The sequence below is a fragment of the Cavia porcellus genome, unplaced genomic scaffold, assembly GCF_034190915.1.
Source record: "Cavia porcellus strain 051 isolate PalLab524CR breed Dunkin Hartley unplaced genomic scaffold, mCavPor4.1 scaffold_16, whole genome shotgun sequence".
NCBI lineage: Eukaryota > Metazoa > Chordata > Mammalia > Rodentia > Caviidae > Cavia > Cavia porcellus.
In genome coordinates, this window is record NW_026947499.1 from 26,211,581 (window position 1) to 26,231,634 (window position 20,054).

General features: G+C 38.5%; 1 protein-coding gene across 8 annotated transcripts in view; it reads left to right on the plus strand.

The window, feature by feature from the left end:
* The window catches only part of Ttc28 (tetratricopeptide repeat domain 28), a 693,050-nt gene that overhangs the window by 551,995 nt on the left and 121,001 nt on the right, over nt 1-20,054 (plus strand). The window contains exon 1 of one of the 8 annotated variants that reach the window (XM_063227066.1): nt 2,979-15,407. The exons of the other annotated variants lie outside the window; for them this stretch is intronic. The gene's annotated coding sequence lies outside the window, so the exon portion shown is untranslated. Of the gene's footprint in view, nt 1-2,978; nt 15,408-20,054 lie in introns of those variants that run through there. 8 annotated transcript variants of the gene reach the window in all.

Below are 20,054 nucleotides of genomic sequence, written 5' to 3' on the forward strand. Positions count from 1 at the left end.
AGTAACCGAGATTGGGTTATTCAACAGTTTTACATCCTCTTGATCTAGCTTTGGCACTTCATATGCTTCTAAGAAACTGTCTATTTCTTCTGTGTTATCAAACTTTTGAGAGTAGAGGTTTTCAAAATAGGTGTTGATGATCTTCTGTATTTCTATTGGGTCTGTAGTGACTTCTCCTTTTTCATTTCTTATTGCATGAATTTGAGCTTTTTCTTCCCTTTTTTTAATAAGGTTGGCTAGGGGCTTATCGATTTTATTTATTCTTTCAAAGAACCAACTCTTTGATTTGTTGATCCTTTGGATTGTTTTCTTAGTCTCTATTGCATTGATTTCTGCTCTGATTTTTATAATTTCCTCTCTTCTTTTGGCTTTGGGCTTGACTTGCTCTTCCTTTTCTAGCTGTTTGAGGTGTAGCATCAAGTTATTTATTTGTATTCGTTCTGTTTTCCTGATGTGGGAACTCAGTGCAATAAATTTTCCTCTCAGAACGGCTTTCATTGTATCCCACAGATTCCGGTAAGTTGTATCTGCATTTTCATTTTCTTTTAGGTATTGTTTGATTTCTTCTTTAATTTCTTCTGTGACCCACTGATTACTCAAGAGTGTGTTATTCAGTTTCCATGTGTTTGTGGGATTTTTGCGGTATCTTTTATCATTAATTTCTAATTTCAGAGCGCTGTGATCTGATAACATGCAAGGGATGATTTCAGCTCTTTTGCACTTGTTTAAATATGTTCTATGAGCTAATATATGGTCTATTTTAGAAAATGATCCATGTACTGCTGAGAAGAATGTGTATTCTGATGTTGTTGGGTGGAACATTCTGTATATGTCTATCAAACCCATTTGTTCACAGGTATGATTCAGTTCTGTTATTTCTTTACTCATTTTCTGTCTGGTCGATCTGTCCCTTGGTGTCAATGGCGTATTAAGGTCTCCCGTTACAATTGTGTTACTGATAATTTGAGTTTTCATTTCTGTTAATAATTGTTTTATATAACTGGGCGCTCTGGAGTTTGGTGCGTATATATTTAAGATAGTTATCTCTTCCTCTTGGAGTTTTCCCCTTACGAGTATGTAGTGACCTTCTTTGTCCTTTATGGTCATTGTTGGTTTAAAGTTCACGTTGTCTGCAAACAGAATGGCTACTCCTGCCTTTTTTTGGATTCCTGCTGCATGAAGAATTGTTTTCCATCCTTTGACTTTCAGTCTGTGAGTATCCTTCTGGGTTAGATGGGTTTCCTGTAAACAGCATATGGTTGGATTTTGTTTCTTGATCCATTCTGCTAGTCTGTTTCTTTTGATTGGTGCATTGAGACCATTTACATTAATGGTTATTACTGTTAAATGTTGTTTAATTGTAGGATTCTTATCTCTCTGCTGTTGCATCTTTATCTTTCTGTTCTGTTTAATTATTTGCTTTGCTTAGTGGTTTTTTCCTTTGTGTATCTAAACTGTCTTTCAATATTTTTTGCAGGGTTGGTTTGGTGTTCATGAAGTTCTTCAGCTGTTCTTTGTCATGGAAGTATCGTATTTCACCATCTATTTTAAATGATAGTTTTGCAGGATATATCAGTCTAGGTTGGAAATCATTTTGCTTTAGGATCTGGAATACTTCACTCCATGCTCTTCTTGACTTTATTGTTTGTGATGAGAAGTCTGCTGTGATTCTGATAGGTTTTCCTTTATAAGTGATCTGTCTTTTCTCTCTGACAGCTTTTAATAATCTATTCTTGTGTTGGATTTCTGGGATGGTGATTATTATATGTCTGGGTGTAGTTTTATTTTGGTTATGACTATTTGGAGTTCTATATGCTTCACTGATCCTGATGTCAGTTTCTGATCTCATGCTTGGGAAGTTTTCAGCTATTGCTTCTCTAAATATCCTCTTGATATCCTTTATGTTGTCTCCTTCTTTTTCATTAATCCCTATCATTCTTATGTTATTCTTCTTTGCATCATCTTGCAGTTGTTGAATTGTTGTTTCCTGATTCCTTGTTATTTTTAAAAGATCTTTCCTTTCCTGTTCACTTGCTGCAATCCTGTCTTCAAGGTCTGAAATTCTATCTTCACTTTCATTAAGGCGGTTTTTACAACTTTCAGTGGAGTTTTTTATTTCCTGTATATCTCTGTGCATCTGCATTATGTATTCTGTTTGTTTCTTATATTGCTCGTCTAGGGATTCTATCTTTTTGTTTAATTCCTCCAATTTTTTATCTGTGTTTTCTTTAGATATATTTAGAATCTCTTTCATTTCTTTTATCATTTCTTCTTTTATCTGGGAAATTATTTCGAGTTTGAATTTCTTTAAAGCTTCCTGGAGTTGCTTGTCAACTTCAGTAGCTATTGTGTCTAATATATGAGGAGGATGGGATATATTTTCTTCTAAATACACTTCTCCTAGGGTTTCCTGAGATGGGCTGGAGGTTTGAGGTTGTAATTTGGTCTTTCGTTTTGTCATTTTCCTATATTTCTGTGTTTCAAGTGTTATTTGAAAGCCTCCTCAGGATCTGTGGAAAATCCCCTTCTATGTTTGCAGCTACTGAGACTCTGGCACCACTCTACCCCAGGCCATTGGGCCTGCAGAACCAATGGCCCTTCTCTGCTTGTTCAGAACTCCGCAGTTCCAGACAAGCTGGGCCTCAGGGACACTGTGCGCCCACCTGCCCCTTGGTAGATCCACAGCTCTTGGATCGCAGCCGGGTTAGGGTACTCACCACAGACCGCAGTGCCTCAGGAGCCTGTGATCCCTCCCTGCTTGCAGAGATATCCACAAACCTCCAGACAAAGGAAGGGCCTCCTGCGGGCACTCCGGATCTACCCCGCTCCTCCTCTGCACACAGATGGCTATGCGCGGCTGGGCTCAGGCCGAGGTGCCTCAGGAACCCGGGACCCCTCCTCTTCCAGACAAAGGAAGGGGCCTCTGCAGGCGGCTCCGGATCCGCGCAGCTCCTCCTCCGCACACCGATGGCCAGGCGCGGCTGGGCACAGGCCGAGGTTCCTCAGGAACCCGGGACCCCTCCTCCTCCAGACAGCACAAGAGTATTTCATCTGTTCTTCATAGTCAGTGGTACTATTTTATAGCAATAAAACATGAAAATACCAGTAGATTTGACACGAGTGGGAGAGGGTGGGTGGCAGTTTTATCTCCTTCCCGCCCCGTCTGAGCCCGGAATCCCCTTTGGAGGGACTGCGACCTGCGAGGCCTCTTCAGCGCTGAGTTTAACCGAGTCCGAGAATGTCTTTTTTATAGGTGTTAAGTTTGTTATAACATATCTCAAAAATGGTTTGAAAATCTAACAGAATAGGTAATATGGTGTTAACTTCCAAAAGTATGTTAAGGAAATACTAGTAGGGATTTGCCCCTATAAAGAGCTTTAGTGTTTACTATGTTGGTCCTCGGAGTGTGTCCTAGGGTCACTTACAGTCTCTTCATTTGGGAACTTGATAGAAACTTGGAATCTCGGAAGGCCTCACATTAGACCCAGGACATCAGCCTTCATGGGCTAACAAGGGCCCCTGTGCTGCTGGTGCACATGAGGTTTAGAGAAGCCTCAGTCTGCTGTCCTTTTATGTGTCTTGTCTCCCCTGACCAATGTAGTGTGAACATAGGAGAAAGTGATAGTGACCTTACCACAGGGAGGAATCATTTCCCCTGAGGTGAGGGGAATAGTGGTGGTGACAGTAACTGCCTTTCCTCCGGACCCCACCATGCACCAGGCACCCTCCATTGGTAATTATATTCACTTTATCTTCACCAAGCCTCATGAAAAGGTATTATTAGCTAGTTTCACAGTTGAGGAAAATGAAGCTCAAGAGGGTAAGTAACTTGCCTAAGATCACACAACCAAGAAATGCTGGCTCTGGGACAATTCCCTGACTTCTGAACCCCCACTGTTTCCAAGTATTTGAGAACATACTAGGATGAGAAAGGGATTATAGCAGTTGATTTCAGCCTTGGCTACATTGTGGAATTACCTGGGGAGTATTTCAAAACACTAATGTCTACCTGCAGAGATTCTGATTTAATTGGTCTGAGGTCTGGGCCTGGCATTGGGATCTCTTTAAACCTCCCTCTGTGATTTTAATTTGTATCCTAAGGTTGAGACCTCTGCTTTACAGACTACCTGAATGTTTGGCCCTGTTGACAGACCCTCATCCATAACAGCTCACCTTCTCTGGTTCATTTGCTGAGTGAGTGTATATTGAGATTGCTAGAATCAGGAATGCTGGAGTTGTGGCATTAAGACCTGAAACATCTGATATATTGTTACGTGCAATGATCACACTATTTTAGGGGAAAGACAGATTAACTATGGCCATGCAGATCTAGCTAAATGCCTAAAGATAGATAGGCATATTTTGCAATCTTTATGATGAATAATGTTCTCTTATCATGATAAGTTCCTTAGCTTTCTTACTTCACACATAGCTGGGCCCTTGTCTCCAAACATCAGAGTCTTGTGTAGGTCTGTAGGTGGGTCTCAGCCCACTTTCTATGGCTAAAAACAGATACTAAAGTTCCACTCCATCATTTGGTGACAGGAATTGGCTGTATGCTTTACAGAAGCATTAACTTTAATCCTCACCTTATCGTATTTCTTAGGTAAGCAAATTAAAGTTCAAAAAAGTTAAACAATTTGCTGGAACTGCAATTCAACTCAAAATAATTCCAAAACAGTCCACTTCTTTATGATACTTTCTAATATAACAAAGGATCTAGCTGTGGAGAGCCAACCCCTAGGGAATAAAGTTAGGGGAACAAAGTTTTACAGAGGTCCTGATGTGGGCCAGACTCTGAGGTAAGTTCTACGGCTGTAGAAATAAAGATGAAGTTATTTTGTTCATGGTGCTCACTGTTTGAAGGGTAGATAAATGGATGAGTGCAGTGCTAGTCAATGGAAAGAATTTGCAAGCCATATATGCCAGTTATATTTCTCCAGTAGCTACATTTTTAAAGGTAAAAATAAATTTTTATATTTTATTAACACAATATATAAAATTATTGTTTTAACATATAGTCAATAAAAACTGATGACACTTTACATTGTTTTTCTCACATTTGGCTTAGAAACCTTGCATCTATTTTAGGTTATAATTCAGTTTATATTTCAAATGTTCTGCAGCTACCTGTGGTAGTAGCTGCCTTACTGGTGAACATAGCTTTGTAGAAACACACATGTGGCCCTATGTGGCTACCATATTGGGCAATACTATCTAGAAAAACACACGTGTCCAATGACTGTAACACTGGTCAACAGACCTCTAGAGAAAAACACACATGACTAGTGCTGCCATATTTTAAATAGAACCATTTAAAGAAACACGTGATCTGTGGCTACCATGTTGAAAAGGACCATCTAAAAAAACACATATGACCAATGGTTGCCATATTGGACAGCACCATCTGGAGCAAGGAAAGCACATAGCTGTGTGAAGGGCAGAGATGAGAGGAGAGTGATTATTGCCAACATTTTTTCCTTTAAAGCCCCACATTGAGATACATGTATTGCTGTGTGCTTCAGGCTATCCCCTATGCACTCAGTGAAATCATGCTTCTCAGTGGCCTTCAGTTGTAAATCTTCTCATATATTAAAGTTTCAGCAAAATAATGTAATTCTAGTTCTTAACAGTAGCGTTTTCCTAGCCTAGCCAAGAGAAGAACTACCTGTGGCTCCAAGGCCTAGTGACTCACTGATTCCTTCATTCTGTAATAAATAGCTATAATAGGATTTGATTTTGTAGTAATGAGTTATAAAAAACCGTTTAAGAATCAATCTAAACTAGATATTTTACTTTATTAGGATGTTTTTAAAAATTGGCTAGATGACAAATTATATTCTACAGAACTCTTCCTCAAGAAATATAGATAAGATTGTCCTTCTGTGGTCAGATAATTTGGAATATTAGATCCCCCACCAGGAAATTCACTTTACAAATTAGTTTATTGTCTTGCTTACTTTTCTCTTGTTGCTGGGACAAAATACCCAACACCTAAAGATAAAGGGAAAAAGTTTATTTAGCTAACAGTCTGTGGAAGTTTCAGCCCATAATCAGCAGCTGGCTTCAAGGCAGGATGGCATGGCACAGGGGCAATAGTTTAAAGCAGCAGAAGCTGGCAAAAGCAACAAGAGCAAAAAGGGAGAGCAAGCATCTTTTCCTCCCTTATATTATAAGCAGGGTAACCCTCTTATGGCTACTGTAGCACTCACACCATTTCTTTACTCTCCTCTTACACAGGATGAGGATGTTTACAAAGTAAGAACCCTGGCCTCTTGGTGAATCATTTAGTTAAACTTCTAAACTTCTCAAGTTGACATAGTGTGTCAACTATTATACCTATGAAAAGTTCTGAGACATCCTGTATAAACTTTATTTAACATAGTCCTGACAGTGTAAGACACATGCATCTTTAAGGCATCTATTAGTGTTTCATGAGACACAGGTGCTCTGCAGAGCAAGGTTCAGAAAATACAAAACTGGATGATCAGTTCCATTACTTTGCTGACCTAGTATTTACACAATGACTGCCTTTCCTACAAGAAGAGTAAGGTATAGAACCTTTCCCTCTTTCATCTAAATGGGCATAATGGACCCAAGAGTGGCCCTACAGAACTTGAGAACCAACATTGTTTCTGTTCAAGGTTTGTCTGTGCACCTCCTTAGGTTAAATTGTTCTGTATGTACGTGAACCATTGTAGCAAGCAAGATTAGGAGTGCAGAAGGTAGAGGAGCTTCAGATCCTCTGGTGGGGGCAAACCTATGGCACACCTGCTATCGCAGGCTGTTATTCTTGAAAGCACTAAAAAATTCACCATTACTGCCATAGAAGGAGGCGCTGAACTACACAACCTGGAAGCTCTCTTGGTTCCCAGAAAGCTTAACCATAGTTACGTTTGTGATGTTGATTCATCTGAATCATGTGACCAAAGTCAGCCCAATAACCAGATTAAACAGTTCCATGATTCGGTTATTTCATTACATTAAGGAAAAGCTATTTGTTCTTCCTTCAGGGAATGTATTTGCCCTTCACTGGCTACTTGGCACCATGCATCTGAGGAACTGTAATCAGGGTCAGATATTCTGTATCTCAGGAATTGGGGAACTTTGGTCCATGTATAAATTGCTCAGTACTGCAGTAAATCATTTCACATGTACCTGGAGCAGAGAGCCGAATTTGTCCTCTCTTCTTTCCTCTCCAGTCCTCGCTAGGACCAAAGCATTCTTTCTTGTTATATATTTTGTTTTTTGCCTCAGGGATACAGTGTCTTTCAGTAATACAGAATGCAGTGCTTTTGCTGCTTTCTAATTTCCATTTCTTCCAGTCCTCTAAGGATTGTAGATGGGTACGTGCAGTTTCCAAGCCCCAAGTGTAGTATTTTTTTTCATCTAATTTATGCAGATGCCTCAGAAGAGAAAACTCATCCTTTTGTCTTTTACTCAGATTTTTGTAATGAGCTTTGCAACACTATTTTATTTAATGGATGAAACACTCCTGAATTACTTATGAACATATTTTTGCTGAATAAATTTTCATTAATGACTTTCTAAAAATTACTGTTAATCCAGTTGGTATCTCTTATTAACAACTGGTGATAATTCTGTTTTCAAACAGTCCTTTATAAACAGTTGCAGATAAGAAGCACATCATGAGAGAAATATGAATCCTCTTTCTGCAAGCCTACACAGTATTGATCTGTACTGTTTTATGTAACCAAAGTTCAAGGTATAAAAGCATTCTCTAGTTTTTCTCCTTGCACTGAGAAGAGCCTTGGCAGCACTGTCCCTCATCTGAGGAAACACATACCAGATTGGGGTGTGGTGGGGTGTTGTATCCAGGCCTCCAATCATAGACCTATTGTTATGGATTGTGATTGTTCCTCCCCTGCCATATTGGGAAAAGAAACCTTGTGTCATTATCTTTTATCTCGATGCCCACTACAGTACTGTGATAAATGTTTGCTATAAGAATGACCAAGGCATTTTGTCAAATTATGTCCAAGTCAACAGAGATTAATAAATCTAGGGCTCACGGCACTTGATTCTAAGGAGGTTAGACAGGAAGCAGATGTATATAGTAACCCTAACCAGCTGCCTAGCATTGCTGGGCTACTCCCCTTCTTTGTATTGCCATTTTTCCATCTGGAAGATGAGTGATACAACTTTTCATCTTTGTAAATGACACTGTAAAGTTGTAGAGAAGCAAAGTGAGAGTGTGCAGAACCTTTAAGGGCAAGATCATGTAAGACTCAGTCACTGCTGCTTCTCTAGAGTGTCCAGTGTATTCAGTTTGTTTAGAGGGTTTATACTGATGAGAGGAGGTTGGCTATATAGGGTGAGCCCAACCCACAATCTGTCTTTTATTGGGAAATTTAGGGGAATTTATTCTGAAGAATTTCCTCTCCTACCTACCCTTACCCCAAATGAACACAGTTACAGCCAGAGACAGCTAGAGACCAATGAGTGGACCTCTGGTGACCATGCTGGGGATAATGTGGAAGTCACTAGGCATAAGTGGTATCTCCCCAGATCCTGTCTGCTTTGCCTCAGTGAAACTTTGACTTATTGCTTAGATGCCATTAAAATTGTTGAGCGTACTGCATAAAAGTTTGAATTCCATAATCAAATTTCCTGGGTTCACATTCTAGCTTGCTCCTTTCTAAATGTGTGACTTCAAACAGTTTCCTTAATCTCTCTTTTTCCTGAATTTTATAGATTTTTAAAAATTTTATTAGTACATGTTTGTAGCTCATACAGTTTATAGTCATCGTGAGGAGCGGTTCTATGTACATGTTACAGTTTATTTTTTTTCTAATCCCTTTCTTCCCCTTCTTCTCTCCTCTCTACTTCCTCTATCAACTTTTATATACTTATTTGTATCATTTGTCTGGAATAGACCTATTTGGAAAATAAGCCCTAGCATGATTTTTCAGAATATCATAGTATAAGCCCTACTCCCCAAAAAGTCCAGATCATCAGCCAAGCATATGCATTTAGTATATCCATTGTAACACATGACAGCCATATTGAATTATAAGATAATAATATATAATTAAATATAAATAGATATTATTGTCGTTAATGCTTAAAATAAATAAAGTGCAATTATTTGTAAATACTCAAGTAGACACCTTTTGACAAGAGTTAAATGCCTATATAAACAATGAACTGAAGATTCATTGCCCAATGACCAATCAGAGAACAGACACAATGCATGAATAATGTGCACACTTGATCATCAGTGAGCATGGTTGGGTCCAATATGACTTTATAATTCAATGCATTATATATTTTAACAGGCATACTTAATGCACTCATGTGAAATAAAGAAGTATTTTCTGAATTTGGTACCTGTAGCTTTTCATCAGTCTTGTGTGGACCATCATTCATAACTGTCATCATTTTTTGTTGCCAGACCTATCTCACAAGTCTTCAATTAATACTTGATTTAATGGAAACTTTGTGAAGCCTAGCTTTTAAGAAGTCATGATTTGGGTGAAGAATTCAGGGATAAAATTACTGATAGCTCTGTGTTGCCAATGCACTACAACAGGTTATATAGATAAAAAGTGCTTGTTATGGCTTGTATCCAGATATCCCCCCAAAACCTCACATGGTCGTCAGTGGGGCTTTTCCAAGGTGGCTAGATCTACAGTTTGTGCTGCTGGGGACATGATGCTGAGAACGATTTATGGTGTGATGCTAGAAAGGTGTGAGTGCTGGGTAAGATATAAGCGATAGAAAAAGCTGTGGTCCTGTCCTGTCACTTGTTGCATATTACTCCTGCTGCCTGTCTTCTGTGCTACCCCTCTGCTATGCCACCCTGTCTTGGAGCTGACCAACTATGAACTGAAACCTCTACAAACTGGGAGCCAAACCTTTTCCTTTAATTTTGAGTGTCAGGTATGTTGTCTCAGCAACAAGAAAAGTAATGAAAGACAGTGCTCCTTTAAGTAGAGCTCTGTTGCTGGACATGCAGAGTTGGGGCCGATTTTTCTATAGAAAATGGAGTCACAAAAAAATTCAGTGAGAATTCTGGGTTCAGAATATTATAACTATGTTCAAGAGGAAGAGGACATGACTGTATTTGAATAAATGTAGGTTTTTATACATGAATAAATGTAGCTTTTATAGATGAATGTAGATGGTTGTACATAAAAAACATAAGCTCTAGTGTTTTTTTTTTTTAATCATACTGGGAACTGACCTCACAACCTTGAGGTTGCCAGGCAGGCACTGTGCTGCTAAGCTATATTCCTGGCCTTATTGTGTCTTTTGGAGCAAAAATTAATATAAGACCTTATTTTATTTTTAGGAAAACAGTAGGAGGGTAATTATAGCATCCAACTCATATCCTCTTATGAGAATTAAATTAGCACATGTAAAATCATGCTTGGCACATAGTAAGTCCTCAATAATTTGATCTATTAAATGTATTTATTATACACTGAAATTGAGTTAGGCACTGTATATGTCCCCATTCTGTCATCTGTCTATAGGTTTGAAATGAGAATTTGGCTAACACTCAATATGCAGAGAAACAGGCCCAGTCCCACTGGAGCACAAGCCATATACTTTCTTTCTAAGTAACTATTAGGTTTAAATATAGCTTATTTTATTTGAAAATTAAACAAGAAGGAAAAAAACAGATAAATGAAAAATTACTACATAATAAGGGAGAGACAACAGTGGTTCTTCAGTAGACCTTTAAAAATTGTTTGCTATAGGAATTAAAAGAAAAATTTATAAAAGTTTGGCACCCCTGGCAGAATACAAAAAGACATGAATTAGGAGTAGAAATACTTAGAATATATAAAGTCTAAAATATTAAACCTTTAAAATAAAAGACCAATCCAAAAATGGGCAATTGAAACAAATAGACACATCTTAAAAGAAGTACAAATATATTGAGTACATGAAAAAGTATCTGATATCTTCAGTCGTTAAGAAATGCCAATCAGGACCAGACCCAAACCTCTCTCCATGAGTTTGTGGCCTGTGGAAAGAGAGAACTAGGCCTCACCAGGAGGTGATCCCCACATGGAAGCCAGCTGCATGCACGGGCCACTGCCCAAGTGGGGACAACCAGACCCAAGCCTCTCTCCGTGACTCAGCGCCATTTGCAGACTGTGGAGAGAAAGAACAAGGCCTCTCCAGGAGCGATCCCCCTGGAAACCATATCATTTTCATTATTTTGTTCAGCTGGGTTTTATTGTCTTTTGTTTTGTTTGATTATGTTAGATCTGAAGACATGAGCAGCTATTTAAAGATAACAAGATGTATTATGGTAGCCATTTTGGATTTACTATTGGCTTGTTTTGAAGTCCTTTATTGTTTTGTTTTTATTGTTTCTCTTCTATTCTGTTCTGTTCAATTTTTACTATGTCCAAAGGTATCTGCTGCTATTTTGAAGACAACAAAAGGCCTTATGGTAATTATTGTTGATTTTGTAAGGTTTTGAAGTCCTGTATCACTTACATTGATTAATTTTTATTAGTTTTATTTTCCTTGGTTTTATCCTCTTTAAAAAAGTTATTAAAACCAAATTTGTCACTTAAAATAAAAGATGTGTCATATATAGCTACAAATTCCCTATGATGGATGTGATTATTATGCATATCTGAATTATACCAACAAATCTAGTTTATTAAAAAAAGGGAAAGAAGGTAAAAAAAAGAAATGCAAATCAAAACAACAGTGAGATTCCATCTTATTCTAGAAATCATCACTATCCTCAAGAGCGCAAAAAAAAAGTCTGGCTAGGTTGTAAGAAATAAAGGAATCTTTCTACATAGTTGATGAGAATGTAAGCTAGTACAGCCACTATGGAACTCAGTGTGGTGATTCTCCAGAAAACTAAAACTAAAGATTCTATTTGACCACTTATATTTCTTCTTAAAAGATTTAAAGACACCATATTACAGTGGTACATGCATACCCATGTTTTCAGAAGCACAATCCATAATAGTTAAAAATCTTGGAATCAGTCTATATGTCCTTCAACAGATGAATGAATAAAGAAAATGTGATGTGCTATACCATGGAGTACTACTTAGTCATAAAGAAGGATAAATGTGAGGAAAATAGATACATCTTGAGACTATAACGCTGAGTGAAATAAATCAGATTACATGTTGCAAGGTTTATCTTAAAGAAATCCAAGGTACAGATAGTTTAAAGAACAAAATAAAAAATAGATTGTAGGAAACAGGGAGATAGACTTGGCTGTGGAGATGGGAGAGGAGGGAAAGTAAGGAGAAAGGGAAATAAAGAAAGATCTAGATGCAATATGTTTATGTACCAATTTCCCAGGATGAATATATTTATTATGTATTATAAACATACTAATAAAAGAGAAGAGAATGAAGTAAAAGTAAGAAATCATAATAAAAAAGCAGGTTGATATGGAAGAAAGTATCAGATTAAAAAAGAGGATGATGGTAGAAAGAACAATAAAGAACCTAAATATGTGAAGTCTGCAATAAAGGTAAAACTTGTGGGACTAATACAGTGGGGACCTGACTCAGTGGAGTGAACATCGCCTTAGAATACAGAAGGAAAAGACACAGAAGGGAAAGAATGACGAGTGGTGGTGAGGGCTTGAAGGGCTTCTTTCTTTCATCTTTTTCCTGTAGTTCAATTGGTTGATAGATTGTATGTGGTTTTTGCTGCCAAGAGAATTTTGGACCTGCTACATACATAGGATTTTCTTCTTTGGTCTCTTTGTTGACACCAGAAAATGTGTTTCTTTTTTGACATCCTCATCCTTCACTTCAAATGAAATCTCTTTATTTGGAGTGCTTCTGTTTCAGAACTGCCTAAGTGCAGCTTAGTTGTCTCCAAGATTTGAGAACACTATTAGAAGAGTTAGTAAACCAAAATTTTTATTCTATAAACAGAGCCAGAAGAACAATATGACTATTATTTTTATTACCAAGACACATGAGAAATGATTGTCATTGGACATATCCTTTAAATTGATATTAAACAACCTAAGTCTAAATAAAGCTCTAATGGCATAAAAGCTATCATCAAAATCTTTTCTATTGTCCTTAAGAACCTGATCTTAGCCAGGCGTGGTGGCACACTGCTGTAATCCCAGCACTCGGGAGGCTGAGGCAAGTGAATCATTGCAAGTTCAAGACCAGCCTGAGCTACAGAGTGAGCCCAGGGTCAGCCTGAACTACATGGTGAGACCCTGTCTCAAAAAGACAAAAAAAAAAAAAAAAAAAAAAAAAAAAACCTGATCTTATTTTAAGTTTTTCAAAATTAGCACATGTAATATATGACAATATAAACAAAACAATCCACACCAAAACCCCCAAATCCCAGGTTGCCAGGAGCTACACTGAAATGCTAGCAATGATTATCTCAGACAGGCACTAGATTAGATAGATATGTTGATACAGAGTTATTTTCTGTTTTAAAATATTTTATACAAAAATATATTTTCTAGATTCAATAGGCAATAGGAATCTTTTGGCTGTAAGAAACAGAAAATTTTATTTACAGTGGCTTAAATAAATAAATTTTGGTTTTTTCCACAAACAGTAAGTGTGAGATATCCAGCACAGATTTAGCGGCCTATGAATAACAGTTCCTACTTTTCTATATTTCACTTGATTTTTCTCTCACTCTAGTCCCTTTTACCTCATGGCTAGTCAATCTCCAGACTTTATGACATTTTCAAATCAGTAGAGAGGAGCTGCTACTTCTGTATCCTTGTATCAGAAAAGTGAAAGCTTTTCCACACTCCAAGAAAATGTCTGCTTTTATTGCATTCAACAAGGATGTCACCTGATTAGTCCTAGCTGCAAGGGAGGCTAGGAAAGTGGATATAGTATTTAACTTTATAGCTCCATCAGCAGAGGCAGGCAGGAGAGCAGAAGGAAGATGAAAATGAGTTTTGGCAGCTGAGGATGTGGCCCAGCATGTGTGAAGCCCTGCATTTGATTTCTCAGCACCAAAAAAATATTAAATAATAATAATGATGATAAAAGAAATTGAATGTTGGGTGAATAAACCATTGTTTCTTACTGTAAGAATTTTCAAACGTATTTACTACATTTATAATTGAAAAAATTAGAATTATTATGTTTAATTGTGAATCTACTCTGCTACCTCAATAATGTAAAAATATATACAACTAAAGGACTAAAAGATAGCCACAAAAACATGAGAATTGTCTGTTCTGGATCTGGAGATTATGACATTAATGTTCCCCCACTTGATGGTGTATATGATCAAAAGGAAGAAGATTAGGTGATTATTTACATGAATGTGGAAGAAGTGGGTGGCAAGGAGATGAGAGTGTAAGTGGACAGCCGTGGCAGGATAGACTGACAGATCAGCCTGCTCCTTGTTGATATATTCTTGCTGGGTTGAGGTATATTATGAACCAACAGATGTTTGGGGAAGCTCAAGTTTAGGTGATTTCTATAGTGCCTGTAAGTCTATAGCCTGAAAAGAGGTGATAAATAAGGTTTTAGAATTCAAGTGGATCACAAAGAGCTTTCTAGGAAAACATGTTTCAGCAGCATCTCTGACTGCATGACTGAGCTGCCTCTAGAGCCTCCAACTTCCCAAGTAAATCTCTCTCAAACAGAAAGAGGAGAAAAACCAAAGCAGTAAATGCATTCACAGTTTCAGCTCCACTTTGGGCTTTTCCATGTTTTTGAAATTGCCATAACCAAAAGCCCATGTACTAATAGAAAAACGAGCAGAATATATGAATCACTTGTTTTGATAGCATTACACTTAATCTAGCTAGAACACTTCACACAATCATACTTTGAATTCTCAATCCAGTGTGAATTTTTAAAATGAAGCTTTGCAGACCTGATTGCCTTAGAAAAGTAGGTTTCATAATTTGCTCTCCAGCCTTGCTAGAAAATCCATTTGACTTTGCAATTGAATTTGCAAAATAAAATCATTTTGAAGGCCCTTCTTTCTGGCCAGCTCTTCCCTTTCCTATCCACTTCTAGGGCTCCCTGTTGTTCTGGGCAGAACATACTGTTCTCTCATCCTGTCTCGCCAAAGGGATTATGTTGCTTGGGGCTGGGCTTTGTCCTCACTCATACTGTGTGACTGGCTAGATTCTGCAACTTTTACTCAGTCTCTTAGAGGGGCACAGTAACCCAGAAAAAAGTGCTGCACCAGAAAAAAGGCAGTGGGCGGTAGGTTCAAGTCCTAGATTTGCAGGTGAATGAACCTATCACCTCTGGGAGACCCAGTCAGCCTGCGTTTGTCCCAGAATGAAATGCAGTGACAGAGGTCCAAGGACTCTGAAAAAAGATGATCAACATAAATATTAGATCTAATTCAGCTTAACAACACAACAAATATTTCTGGAAACAGTGAGTTTCAGATTATCTGATGTATATCCAGCAGGCACTTGGATTTATAAGGTAAGAAATGCTTCAACGAGAACCTTTAGCTGGAATCGCATGTTTGAGAGTAACATCATTGTCCTTGGTGTAATGGTATTAAATGAGATCACAAAAGTGGGATTTTGAATATTATTGTTATACTAATGCTACTACTACCATTTTTATTACTTACAAAGGGCTTCTCTGTCTTGTTAATAATCATAATGAGATCAGGAGGAAGCCTATATAGAGAGATGTCTTTTAATTTATCTGCTTAATGAATTATATCTCACAGATAAGAAGCTGGTGAAGAGAATCAGTCAGTAAGCCAGATTATAAAATTAAGGTTTCCAGTTTCTCAGGCTTTTGCTTAACTTATTGGATACCAGCCAAAAGACTTCCCAATTAATTAGCTTTGATGATTTATTTAACAACTTCACCTGGATGGCAGTACAGAAATGAAGTTGTTTTTTCAGATTATTAATTAGTAATTCCAGAGTATAAAATCACTTTGGAGCATCCAGTGTTGTTCATCATCATGCTTTTGGCATTTTAGTGTGAATATTCTTCATTGTATAGGACTTTCCCATATGCAGGCTGTGTTCATCTGTTTTCTCTAATATCACAATACCACAGACTTTGAAAGTTATAAAGAAAAAAATGTATTTTGACTCACAGTCTTAGAGATACCACATCTGATGATGGCCTTGTTGGCAGAGTCCTGGGTGGCAATGAGGCATCACATGGCAGTCAACAGAGAACAAATATGTGTGCCTGTGTGATTTCTTTCCTTCTTTTTTTTTTTTTTTTTTTTTTTTTTTTTTGTCTTTTTCCTTTTTATCGGTACCTGGGATCAAACTCACAACTGCCGGCTTGCAAGGTAGGCGCTTATGCCGCTGAGCTAAATCCCCAGCCCCTCTCTCCTTCTTCTTAAAAAGCCAGGATTCAGTCATGGGGCCTTACTTTGATGACTTAATCTAATTCTAATCACCTCCCAAAGTCTCCACTTCTGAACACTTTGGTTGCATTAGGTTTCTATTCTCTTAATACTGCTCACTGGGGTTTAAATTTCAATACATCAGGCAATGATAGATATTCAAGCCGTATCCAAACCATAGCACAGGCTGTTTAGTACCCCTGGCCCTAAACCTGCCCGTGTGGTTCCCTAGACAGTTTCACAACTAAAAGTGTCCGCTGTCTCAGCACTGTGAGGTAAGGCGGGGGAGTTTCACATGATGCATATTTCCAGATCTCCTATAGGGAGACCGTCCTCCTCAGTGCACAAAGTGATGTGCTTGTGGGGATGGAGGTGGTCCCATTCTCCCATTACATGCAGGTCTTGGCAATAATGTTCTCAGACCTGCATTTTTCTCTCTCCTTAGATGAGATGATCTGATACCAAATTCCTTTTGATACATATGAAAAATGATGACAACTAAAACTTATAGTAAATTATACTCTATAAAACTAATGTTAGATGGAGATGGAATTTTTAATTTATTATTTATAGTGTTAAGGACTGTTTGGAATAATGCCATTACCCTAGAAAACGAAAGCTTTTGCCATTTTGCTTAACTTTCAAAATGGCTTCTGAGATACATCAAAACCAGAAGCCAGAAGTAGTGACTTGCCTTGTTACAAGTGACAGCAAAGAATAAAGCTAAAAGAAGGGTTTTATAGTTCTGGTACCAGCATTTTTATCATAAAGCACTGTCTCCAAGTAACTGATACTTCTTGGTTCATAAAACTAGTGGATCACCTCCCATGGGGGGGGGGGACCTCTAGAGCTCATGCAGCAGAGCATGGCAGGTCACATGACATGGCAGGAAGATATAGGTAGATTACCAGGACCAAGCTGGCTGCGTATATAATGGATAGAAAAGGGGTTTTTCATTTCTGGTCTGTTTATAATTTGTTTCATTCCAGAAAGAATTTTACTTACCTTACTATATCAAATGATGATGTAACAAAAATAGAAAAATCAGCATGAGGGAAATAAACCAAGACCAGGGCAAGGAGTTCAAATATGCAGTATATAAGGGCTGACAGATGTTATACTAATTTCATATTTGAAACAGAGCTTCCTGAGGGCTGAAGTAAAAAGAGAAGCGTGTATCTCTCATTACCTAAGAGATAGGACATAACATTCTTCAGGGGAAGGAGAGCTGAATTCTAAAAGAATACTCTCAAGAGCCTTCTATGTAGAGGATTCTGAGGACAAAATGTATGACAGAAATAAAATTTCACAGCAAATATTATAGTAGATTTCAATGTACTATTCTAATAGCAAACTTTAATTGAAAAAAAAAAAACTAACCTCGAGGGCATAATGGTAATCCTGAATTCACTTAAGCCTATTTTGTTTGAGTCCAAAGTAAAGTTACATATTTTAGTAGTGTACTAGATCCAGGGTTAAAGTTTAGTGCATCCTGAGATACAGGCGCCTCAAAAGCTCCCTGATCAGGGGGCTTCTATTAATAGATGTCTCTTCTCTCACAGACTTTGTTAGGATACATAATGATACTGGAAGCTGTGACAAGGGATTGCAAACTTGATAGGACACATTCATCAGGGTACACTAGCTTCTGCTACAATAGTAACAGTCCCAAATCTTGATAATCCAAAACAATAAAGTATTTTACTCATACAAATCCTGCAGTCCTCAGGGGCAGCTCACTAATCTGGGCCTGCTAGGGGTCCATTTTCCTATGGTGGCACCATCTGGAACATACGGCTTCTACAGTCAAAGCAGGACAAGAGAGGACGTGGAATATTATACTCTAGTTCTTAAGACCTGCTATCATCTGGGTGTGGTGGCACACACTTGTAATCCAAGCTCTGAGGGGTCGAGGCAGGAAGATCGCAACTTCCAGCCCAGCCTGGGCAATTTAGTAATTTAGTGAGACTCTGTCTCAAGACTTAAAAGAAAGTAAGGAGGACTGGGATGCCAGTGAATGTAAAAACTTAGTTTCACTTCCTCAATATCACAAATGAGCAACAGCAAAATCCACTGCTGCCTGGCAGTAACACATCACTTCTAATGTGTCCTCAGGCAAAGCAAGTCTCTGTGTCATGCCTACCTTCTCACAAATAGGGAAATAAACATCCGGGTATAGAAAAGAACCAGATGGTAGGGACATTGGTAAAGTTTACCACAGCCAGGGAGGAAAGGCAATCCAAACCAAGAAAGGCAGAAAAGCAGGTCCAGCTGCATATATATGCCACTGTGACTGGCCAACAGTTTGCAAGGCTGAGGGACCCAGCGAAGTGCTCAGGGAGGGGTGGACTGATCCAACTCCCAGGCCTCAGCCTCAGTGAGGACAGAAGCTGCTATCTCAGCACTTCAGTGTCTCTCCCCAACCCTGGAACAAAAGAAGTGTTTTGTTTTGGAACTGCTCTCTTCACATTCTCTGCATTGTTCACTTATGAGGGTACCTCCCACCTCTTATTGTGATCCAGAATGAAAACCAGGCACTCTTTGCCTTTTCCAAACAGTGACTAATGGCAGGGCTTGGCCAGGCAGGCCCAGCAGATTTTTCACCTTGCTCTGGGCTTTCCACCAAGTTCTCTCACACAGTGACCGAGCCAGAGCCTTTGGGAGTGAATGTGCCTACACTTCCTCCTGCATCATCCATCACTTGAGTACCCCTCTCCAGCCACCTCCTTTTTAATCTGTTTAATTATTAATTCTCCCGCTTCATGGCATAATTAATCTTTCCCATCACTGCAGGATTTACAGCACACAGGCTGAGGGAATTTCTGAGCTATTCACCTGCAGTCTTGGTTTTTAAACATCTAAGAGATGTAGGAAGTGGAACCATGGATGAGTCCAGTGAAATAATATTGGGTTCTAGGGAACTAAATCTTCTTTTTCTTTCTCTACTCCTCCTACTCTTCTTTTTCTTTTTTCAATGCTGAGGCTGGAACCCAGGACCTTGTGTGTGCTAGACAAGGACTCTTATCACTGAGTTATGCCCCCAACCTTTAAAGAAAATTATTTTTAATTTTGAGACAGGGACTTACAAAATTGCTTAGGCTAGACTCAAACTTGCAGTCCTCTGTCCTCAGCCTCCCAACCAGCAAGGATTATCCAAACCTTAGGAACAGTGGCAAGAAGGGACCACAGAGGAACTGTCTCTCAAGGGAAACCTTGAGGAGTAGAATTGAGGTCTGCTGTATTTCCACAAGACTCCAATAAAAAAAAAAGTTGTTGTCTAAGGAGAGTGCTTGTAGGAGGGAAGAATAATTTCCTTCAGTAATTTCCTGCAGTAATTTCCTTCCTCCTATTCTAGCAGACTTCTTAGAGTCAGAAGAGAAGGAAAGGGCAGTTGAGATCTGGGAAGGACATGCCACGAACTCTAAAAGTCACCAAAGATAAAACATCCTAAACTGCTGTTGAAGCAAAAAAAGATAACAGACCTGTGACTTCATTTATCCTCCCAAGGAACTAGCAGAGTCTGGTGGGTTTGGCTGAAAAAGTAGACAAGTGTGATTAAGTTAAAGGATGGCAGAATAGACTCATGATGGCCAGGAGTTTTCCATGGGTGTGATTACATCTGCTGCTTTTCCTTCAGCCCTAAGTCTCTTAAGATTTTCTGGTCTCTAATGTACACTTCTCTGCTCCCTGGATACAGATTTAGCCATACCATTACTCTGTTCACATATACCTGCCACGGCTTAGTTTGC